The following is a 9,837-nucleotide window of genomic DNA, read 5'->3' as shown; positions in this document are numbered from 1 at the left end:
TCAATGAATAACCATCCACTAAACAACACTTAATTGGCCACCAACCACAATCTTAATTGATAAAGAAAGAAAAGAAGAAGAAAAGCAATAAAGAAGTGTTACTAGGAACAGCCATTGATCGCATAAGCCAATTATTTGTTGAATAGGCTATTGACATGTAATTGCCAATATATAATGTATTTCTCGATCACATATAACAAGTGCTTTTTTTTTTTTTTTTTGGTAGTAACAATAGCAGTGATTGATATGGTATTACAAGACAAACATGTACTTGTTGGCTTCCCATGCCTCCACAGGCTGGAAGGAATCATATTGCAGAGGAGATTGAAGGCAGCCTTCACACGCCGCATATCTTTCGACTCCATTTGGCATGACTCTCGCACGCCACACCACATTTTTATCATGTTATAATGTTAAAAAAAAAAAAAAAAAATTCTATCGTGTTTGATCCTTCTAAGTCTCGCACAAAATATGAGGTAGAAGAACCTTGCGTGGGCATTCGGTTTTCTTGGTCCAGTTCAGACTTTTGAGACAACAAAAAGGATCTCTCCATGATCGGCGTTATGGCACGGCGAACGGAGTGAATGGCTCCCCGAAACGCAAGACAGAGGGAGCATTAGATAAACACCAGCCCATCGATCTAACAGTGGATTCAGTGTCCAGAGTGGCCAGTTATCCTCATCTAATTCTAAAATACTTTTTCTTCGTCATATTTTTGTGGGAACGAGGAGGTTAGGGTCGTCCTGCAATCTAAGTTTTAACTCCATGAATACTTTTTAGAGATTGCATGGATATTACTATAGGAATTGTTGCGGCCAATCCCCTCGTCGCCTGGTCACCGGGAATGAGCGCCTACAAAAAGAAAGTCCACACTGACCGGAGGCGGCTCCGACGACCAGGCGACGAGTTGACATCTTTTGGCAGGCGCTCGTTCTCGGTGACCAGGCGACGAGGGGATTGACCGCAACAGATTAGCGCGCCAGGTAGCGGGGCAGGACGTTACGGTACACTATTCCCACAGAATTTGAGATGACAAAGACAAGGGCTCAGCGATCAAGGGTCACCGGATCGGCGAGGCGCTCTTCCCGCCGGAAAGAGGCCTCTCCTTCACCCTCCGCGGCGGAGCCCAGTTCTTCACGCCCCGCGGTGACCACGGAGACTCAAATCGCGGCGATCGTGCGGTAGATGACCGTGCTGACAGATGCGGTCAAAAGCCTCCAACAACAGCCGGTACGGCCGCCGCCGTCACTGGCCGGGCAACCGACGGCACGTCCGATGCCCTCCAAGAGCAGCCGCCGACGCCCGCGTCGATCCCCGTCGCCTCCGCAAGAGCACCTGCCGCAGCGCTCCCGTAGAGAGGAGGAGGGGCGGCCTCGGTGCGATGCCCACAGGTCCCAACAGCTTTCTCCCTCCCGGCTGGAACGAGCAAGGAAGGAGAAGCGACCGCGGACGCCGTCCGCCTCCCTCTCGAAATCTTCAAGAGACTCCACTCCTGGGGTATCCCAGCACCGACGGACGGACGACTACGAGCGCAGGTTCGAAGAAATCGACCGTCGGCTCGCACAGTTACAGGTGGACAGGCAGAAGTCTTCAAATGATGTCGACTTCCAGACCGCCCAACCTCTCTCCCGACTCATTCTTGACGAACCGATCCCCAGTCGGTTCAAGATGCCGCACGTGGAACCTTACGATGGCTCCACCGACCCAATCGACCACCTGGAGAGCTACAAAGCTCTCATGACGATTCAGGGGGCAACCGACGCTCTCTTTTGCATCGGCTTCCCCGCCACGCTCCGCAAAGCTGTCAGGGCCTGGTACTCCGGTCTTCGATCGAAAAGTATCCACTCCTTCGGACAGCTCGAGCACTCTTTCGTGGCTCACTTCAGCACCAGCCGGAAGCCGCCGCGAACGTCGGACAGCCTTTTCTCCCTCAAACAAGGAGAAAACGAGATGCTCCGACACTTTGTGACGCGATTCAACGCGGCCACGCTCGAGGTTCGGGACCTCAATGAGGACATGGCCATCTCGGCCATGAAACGGGGACTGAGGGCATCCCGATTCACTTACTCCCTAGACAAAACCCTCCCCCGAACGTATGCCGAACTATTGGAGCGCGCGTACAAGTACATGCGAGCGGATGAAGGAGCCTCCGACCGGTGCTCGACCGAGTTCAAAAGCCCGAAGGAAAAGCGGAGAAAGGGTCGGGACACCGCCGACCCTAGCAGGCCTCCGACCGTTGGTCGGGTCTCGCCTCCGCGACGAAACCAGAAGTCACCCCGACGGCAGACTCCAAGGCCGACACGCCCCAGGTATGACTCTTATACTCCTCTTTCTACTCCCCGTGTGCAGATTTTGATGGAGATCGAGGGGGAACAATACCTGCGACGGCCTCCGCCTCTGAAGGCAAAAGGCCTCGACCGACGGAAGTACTGTCAGTTCCACCGAGGCCACGGCCACAATACCGAGCAATGCATCCAGCTTAAGGATGAGATCGAAGCTCTCATCCGCTGAGGATATCTCGGTAAATTCTGGAGGAACCCGCCGACTCAACCCGTTGCCGACCGACGACCCCAGCCGACTGAAGAAGCGGTGACTAATCAGCCCACGGCCGGGGTCATCAATATGATTTTCAAATGATCAGGCCCGGGGGCGTCTGCTGGGGGGAGCCGACGAAAAAGCCACGCCCGGACGATGCGATCACTTTTACAGAAGAAGATGTTCGGGGCATCCAAACTCCCCACGATGATGCTGTTGTTGTCTCGGCAACAATAGCTAATTATGATGTAAAAATTTTTTTTGTGAATAATGGAAGTTCAACGAACGTTTTGTTTTACTCGACTTTCTCCCGGATGCGACTATCAATCGACCGACTCAAGAGGGTCCCTACACCCTTGGTAGGCTTCGCAGGCGACGCCGTCACAACAGAAGGGGAAGTCGCCCTGCCCGTGACGGTCGGCACCGAACCACGGCAAAGCACGGTCCATTTGACTTTCACGGTCGTCCAGGTGCCTTCGGCCTACAACGCCATACTCGGAAGGCCCGGACTAAATGCCCTGAAAGCGATCGTTTCGACGTACCACCTTCTGGTTCGGTTCCCAACCAAACACGAGTCGGAGAGATGCACAGAGATCAATAGCTCGCCCGTCGATGCTTCCAGATCTCCGCCCAAGGTAATGAGCTGAAGGGCTCCCTGACGATCGACAAACTGGACCAACGGGAGGAGGAAGAATGGGGTTCACCGGCCGAACAGCTCGTTCCCATCTCGATAGCGGAAAACCCCGACCGACAGGTGTGGGTCGGGTCTCAGCTACCCGACCCAGAACGACTGCGGCTGGCGGAGCTGCTGAAGGCCAACGCCGACATATTTGCTTGGTCGGCAGTAGATATGTCGGGCATCCCTCCGGAGACAATAGTGCACCGACTCAATATCGACCCGACGCTGAGGCCGGTGAGGCAGAAGAAAAGATCTTTTGCTCCTGAAAGGCATAAGGCCATCGATGAAGAGGTAGATAAGCTACTCGAGGCGGGCTTCATCAGAGAAGCTACATATCCCGAGTGGCTCGCCAATGTCGTCATGGTCAGGAAGGCCAACGAAAAGTGGAGGATTTGTATCGACTACACCGACTTGAATCGGGTCTGTCCGAAGGACAGCTTTCCACTTCCAAATATCGACCAGCTAGTAGACGCGACGTCTGGATTTCGACTGCTCAGCTTCATGGACGCCTTCATTGGGTACCATCATATCCGGATGGCACCCGAAGACGAGGAGCACACTGCCTTCGTGACCCCCAAGGGCCTCTACTGCTACCGAGTAATGCCCTTCGGGTTGAAGAATGCCGGCGCCACCTACCAACGACTCGTCAACAAGGTCTTCAAAGACCAGATCGGGTGCAACATGAAAGTATATGTCGACGACATGTTGGTAAAAAGTGCGTGGATTTCGGATCATGTCCGGAATCTTGAAGAAACTTTCCGCACTCTACGACGACACCGGATGAAGCTGAACCCGACCAAGTGCGCCTTTGGAGTAACCTCGGGGAAGTTCCTCGGATTTCTCATCTCGCAACGGAGAATCGAGGCCAACCCCGAGAAAATCAAGGCCATCATCGACATGCGGCACCCGAACACCAAGAAGGAAGTCTAGCAGCTGAACGGAAGAATCGTTGCCCTCAGTCGGTTCATTTCTCGGTCGGCTGAAAGATGCCTCCCGTTCTTCAAAACCTTGCGACAGGCCAAGCAGTTCTCTTGGCCGGACGAGTGCCGGCAGGCTTTCGAGGAACTAAAGAAGTATCTCACTTCTCCGCCACTCCTTGTGAGACCGGAGGTCGGGGAGGTCCTGTACCTCTACTTGGCCACTTCTCCGAGGCGGTTAGTTCTGTGCTCGTCCGGGAGAACGAGAACCGGGTTCATCAACCAATATATTATGTCAGCAAGGTGCTCCACGAAGCTGAGACTCGGTACTCAAGGCAGAGAAAATGATTTTCGCTCTGGTCATTTCGGCACAGCGACTCCGTCCGTACTTCCAAACACACGCCATTGTGGTCCTCACCGACCAGCCCCTGAGGGCCATCTTGCACTGCCCTGACACGTCGGGACGACTGGCGAAATGGGCTGTGAAACTGAGCGAATTCGACATCCAGTACCGGCCACGACCCGCCCTCAAAGCTCAGGTTCTGACCGACTTCATCGCCGAATGCCCGACGACCGACCTACCATCGGGGGAGGGGGACCCCGCGAAGGTCGGGACTTCCGACTGTGACCCTGATCCAGCTGGGTATTGCACATCGATGGGGCTTCCAACGCTCAAGGGAGCGGGGTCGGTTTTCTGCTTACCAACTCGGAGGGGGTGGTCACCGAACACGCCCTCCGATTCGACTTCAAGGCCTCCAACAATCAGACCAGTACGAAGCGCTCGTCGCAGGGTTGAAATTAGCACTGGAGCTCGGGATAGACCGTCTCAAAGTCTTTTCCGACTCCCAACTGATCGTCGGACAGACTAAAGCGAGTTCGAAACTCGAGATCCGATCATGGCCAAATACCATCGAAAGGTGAAAGATCTCGTGGCGCCCTTCGGGTACTTTGGGATCTCCCACATCCCCAGGATGGAAAATGCTCGGGCCGACGCACTCTCCAGGCTCGCGACGTCCGACTATGGCGCCTTGGCCGGACCTTCGTGCAAAATCTTGAGCGACCGAGCATCGACGAGGTCGAGGAAGTACTACAATTAGCGCAGGGCAGAGCTGGATGGACCCGATCACTCAGTACTGACCGATGGATCTGTCCCCGAAGACCCTGCGGAAGCCAAACAACTCCAGTGGGCGGCTTCCCAGTACGTAATGATCAACGGCCGACTGTATAAAAGGTCGTTCTCCTTCCCTTACTCAGTGTCTGGGACCGATCGACGCAGATTATGCTCTCCGAGAAGTGCACGAAGGAATTTGCGGGAGTCACTTGGGGGGCAAATCCTTAGCCTACAAGGTCCTGCGGCAGGGTTACTATTGGCCCACCATGAGGAAGGACGCGACTGAGTTGGTCCGGAGGTGTGAATCATGCCAGAGGTACGCTAACGTACAACACCGACCGGCCAGCCAGATCACCCCTATTGTCGCTCCATGGCCCTTCGCCCGTGGGGGGTCGACATTCTCAATCCTTTCCCTCCAGCATAGGCCAAAGAAAGTTCATAGTTGTCGCCATCGACTACTTCACCAAGTGGGTGGAGGCCGAGCCCCTGACGCAGATTACCGAACGAAAGATGGAGGACTTCGTCCAAAAATCCATCATCTTCAGGTTCGGATTGCCGCATACCATTATCACCGACAATGGGCGACAATTCGACAACCAAGACTTCAGAGACTTCTGCGCGAGATTTCACATCACGCACCGACTGACTTCAGTTGGGCACCCGCAGTCCAATGACGAAGTCGAGGTGACCAACCGGACCATACTACACGGGCTCAAAACTCGACTAAATGAAGCCAAAGGCCTCTGGGTCGATGAGCTGGGCTCCGTTCTGTGGGCTTACCGAACGACCCCCCGTTCCGACCGGGGAGTCGCCTTTCAGCTTGGCCTATGGGACGGAGGCGATGATACCACTCAAGATTGGGCTCCTATCCACCAGGGTCGAGCGGTATCAAGAGTCGGACAACTCTGATTGCCGGAGAGCTGACCTAGACCTCCTCCCCGAGCTACGAAATCAGACCCAACTTCGCATGGCTTCAAACCGACAGAGGATAGCCCGGTACTACAACGCCAAGGTCAAGCCAAAGCTTTTCAGGCCTGGGACTTGGTCCTGAGAAAGGCGGACGTCTCGAAGCCCCTAGACCGTGGGAAGCTGGCTCCGAACTGGAAGGGCCCTACATGGTGGCGGACACCTACGGGCCAAGGGCTTACCGACTGAAAACTTTGGAAGGGAAATCTATTCTCCGGACCTGGAATGCCGACAATTTGAAGTTGTATCACCAATGAACCTCGTACCTATTCATTTGGAATGTAAAATCGGTTTCAAGGTTCGAAATTTTCCCTCTTCGACTGGCGATCGACGCTCGGCAAAAAGCCCGAGTCCTGACGTCCCGGCTCGGACTTAATGTCCAATGGAACTGACGGCCTGATCACCGACGACACATCGGACGCTCACGAGGCCGAATCGCCCACAACAACGGGAGTTAGCGCTCCTTCTACAGTCGAACTTTCGGGTTAAACGTTCGGCTAACCTGTGGCTAAACCCCGACCACAGAAAGGCGTAACGCCTACGCGGCCGACGTCGCAACTTACCGACCGAGCTACGGTCGTCGAAGGATATTCGGCTTACCACCGTCTATCATGCGAAGCGACCATTGTCGCATTCATGACTCACCGACCGAGATACAGACGGTCGGGAGATATTCGGCTTACCACCGATTGTCACACGGCACCGTACAACCGCTCGACCGAAGTCTGGGGAGGAAACTCGACTTACCATCGCCTTTCCGACCAGATGCGTCGACTGCATGCGACAATATAGCAAACGCAGTCTGACCGATCACGTCGAACGACAATTGGGTCATCGGGATGCGCCCAAAGGCCGATCGACTTTCTTCCCTACAAGCGACCTTCGACTCCGCCAGGGCGACGTACGTTCGATTCTGGCGTTTGGTTCGCGGCCAAACGATGGATGTTCGGTCTAGGTCCTAAAACGGGCGATCGATGGTCGGGGTTTCGTCCTGCTTATCACAACTTAACCGCTGACTATCTCAGCTAACGACCCGGGGTGACGATTGGGTGCCCTAATACGGTACGCCAAGGCTGCTCCCTCCGACCTTAGGACCCCGCGATTACAAGCACATCCCAGTAGGCAGGAAAAGGGAGTCGAAAGAGAAACTAAAAAGTTCTTAAGTTCATTCGATTACAAAATCGGGCTGAAGCCCGGTTACAAGTGTTCTAAGAAAAACAAAAATAATTAAAGAGGACGAGGCCACGATCATCCTTCCGAGTCAATCTCCTCGACTGACGGAAGCTCGGGGATGACCGGCGTGTCCACCGCGATCGGCACTGGGTCGACGGCCGAAACAAGATCGTCGGTCGGTGACGGACTGGCGGTCGGCGCCGGATCACAGTCGCGGCCTGGGAGATGGTCACGACCGTCTCTCCCTCGGCAATCTGTTCCTAGACGGCCTCTCCCGCCACGGCGACGCCTCCCGACGACGGGTCGGCCATCTCTTCCGTGGCTTGGTCCTCGACTCCCGACGGGATGATGCCGCTGAGATCCAGCTTCGGGTACAGGGCTTGGATCGCATCCCGACCATCCTCGTACCCCACCCGATACGACGCAAGTCGGACTCCAATAGCTCCTCTCGGTACTGGTCGGTGCCGCGAAAGTCGTCCACCGCCCGACTCGCCGACTCCTTCGCCGACCTTGCTTCCGCTTCCGCCCGGCCGAGAGAGTCCTTCGCCGACTCTGCCTCTGCCTTCGCTATGTCGGCGTCGGCCTGGCGATCGACAGGTCTTCCTCAGCCTTGGCGAGCTTCTCCAGGCTGACCCAGAGCTGCTCGCGTTCGCCCTCGAGTTCGGCGCGACGCCGTCCCGCTCGCGCCGCAGACGGTGCGCAGTCCGACCCTTGCGTTTGGCTTCTTTTCGAGCCGACTTGAGCTCGGACCCGAGATGAGAGACCTCGTCCACCAACTTCGCCTTCCGGTCGGTCGACTGCTTCAAGTGTTCGACCAGCATTGCCCGGTCGGCTTCGACGGCCGCCGCCCTGTCCTTCCAAGCCGCCCGGACGTTCCCGAACCTTCGATACCCGGCTTCAAGTTCGGACATGGTATAGATCAGCTGCGAACGCAGGCACTACGTTAGGAAAATAAAATAATGGAGACACTAAGGAAAAGGGAGGCGAAGTAGAACTTACCCCGACCATGGTCGGGTAAAACGAAGATAGCATCTCGGTCACTTGCCGAGACCTCAGCACCTCCACGTCGGCTGGGAGGAGGATCCCCTGGCACAGCCTCCTGGCCAGGTTGTGGTCGGCCAGCACCGACGCTCCTTCGGGGAACTGAGCGCTGGGCGGCACAGTGCGACTCCCGACCTTGTGTCGTCAGCGGGGTCCATCGGGCTTTCCCCCGATCGGCCACCCCAGCCAGCGGATCCGGTAAGGAGGGGATGCTCGAGTTTGACGCGGCACCCCCCGTTGCAGCTGTAGATGCCGTCGGATGGTGTTCGGGTTCCCGAACGGCATCCGACGCCACACCCGCCGGCGAAGCCGCCGACGTCCCTTCAGCCGCTTCCTCCACCTGCCGCTCCTCCGGTTGCACCACCAAGCCGCGAGTGCGATCACCGGCTCCGATGGTCGGTCGCCGACGCCTCGACGGTCGGCGCCGCTGTGGAGGGTTTCTTCGGCGGTCGTGAAGGTCCGGCCCCCGATGCCGGCCTCTTCCTCACTGCGTATTGTCGGATTTCAGCGTCGGTCGGCCTCATCCTCGACGGTGTCCCTGCGATACCGACGGAAGGATTAATGTATGCACGAGAATGAATGCCAAATAAAAAGACAATCGATGGGTCGGGCGGTACCTAGATGGGGACCAAGCTCAGGCCAGCGTCATAGAGGGCTTGTTGGTAACAAGCTCCCTCTGCTTCGGGACCGACATATCCTTGAGTCGGTGGAAGTCCTCCCGGTCGTCCACCTCCACCCGGCTATTCTCGTTCGCCTCGGTTCGGGGCACGCCCCAGCGAGAAGGGAAGCCCCAGGGAGAAGAAGATGAAACAAAAAAAAACTGGTTCTTCCATCCGTGGATGGACGATGGAAGACCAGTGATGAAGGAAAGACCCTTCCGGGGGTTGAAGAACCACCACCCTCGAGCCTTAGGGTGGGGTCGGAGGATAAAAAATGTCCGAAGAGAGAGATGCGAGGGTTGGTCGGCAGAAGCTGACACAACAAGGCGAAGCTGATTATTAGCCGGACAGAGTTCGGCGCTAGTTGCACTGGACAAAGTCCGTAATAATCCAGCAGATTTCGGACGAACTCCGGAATCGAAAGTCAAAGACCAGCCCGGAGGTCCTCGACGTACAGTGCCACCTGGCCCGACGGAGAGTTGTTGACCCGACCGCCGACCCTGGGGGTGGAAAGTTGGAACTGCTCCGGATACGATACTGATCCCGAAGCCGATCAACATTCGGCCCCGAAAGTGAGGAAACCTCAACTTTCGGAGTCGACCGGGGGTCATCGTCGGGTTTCCCGACCGAGCCCCCTGAGATGAGTTTTCGGCCATCGCACCAAAACCAAGAGAAAGGCGAGACCAAAGAAGAAGGAGAAGGAAGGAAGGAGGTTTAAAGGAAAGCTAAGGCAAAACAGGAGGAGCACGAACCCCG

The sequence above is a fragment of the Elaeis guineensis genome, chromosome 14 (assembly GCF_000442705.2).
Source record: "Elaeis guineensis isolate ETL-2024a chromosome 14, EG11, whole genome shotgun sequence".
Taxonomy (NCBI): Eukaryota; Viridiplantae; Streptophyta; class Magnoliopsida; order Arecales; family Arecaceae; genus Elaeis; species Elaeis guineensis.
Note: the sequence above shows the minus strand (reverse complement) of the source record.